The sequence below is a fragment of the Aythya ferina genome (assembly GCF_964211825.1).
Source record: "Aythya ferina genome assembly, chromosome: 5".
NCBI classification, from domain to species: Eukaryota; Metazoa; Chordata; class Aves; order Anseriformes; family Anatidae; genus Aythya; species Aythya ferina.
Genome location: NC_140301.1, coordinates 11816885 through 11817497, shown reverse-complemented (window position 1 = coordinate 11817497; position 613 = coordinate 11816885).

Below are 613 nucleotides of genomic sequence, written 5' to 3'. Positions count from 1 at the left end.
CTACTGGGTAACTTTCTTCTCATAGTTCCAAGCATGCCTTTGTCAGTCACAGGCATAAAGGTGGAAGGAGAGCACAAAGAGCAGAGAACATGATGCGTAAAAAAAAATAAAATAATTTAGTAGTAGGCTCAAGGTTAATCTTTCTGGAATATTGAACAATACTCTGCAATTATGTGCAAATACTGAGGCCTGCCCGAGTGTAAAGCTATATAAGAGCATATATGCTTCAGGAGGACAACCACTAATGTTTGACAAACCTCTTCAGCTAAATGTGAGGTTTGTTTGTTTGAGGTATCCTCAAACTGTTGAAAATACTACAGTATGAAAATAGTAATGCAAATCTGCCCAGCAGTTACTAAGTTACCACTGTTTTTTTTTTTTTTTTTTTTTTTTTTTTTTTTTTTTTTTTTTTTTTTACATAAGCATTTGTGTGGGAGGGGAACATGAGGGTTTCAAATGTACCTGGCAGCCTGCAGAAGTGCTAAGTATGATCCACATTAATTTACAGATCTTAATTACTTCTGATGGTTAACTGACAGAAGCAAGAGAAAACTTTAAGCCAAAGGAAGACGTTGGCTGTCTGTTCCTTTAAAACACTCAGAACACTGCTAAA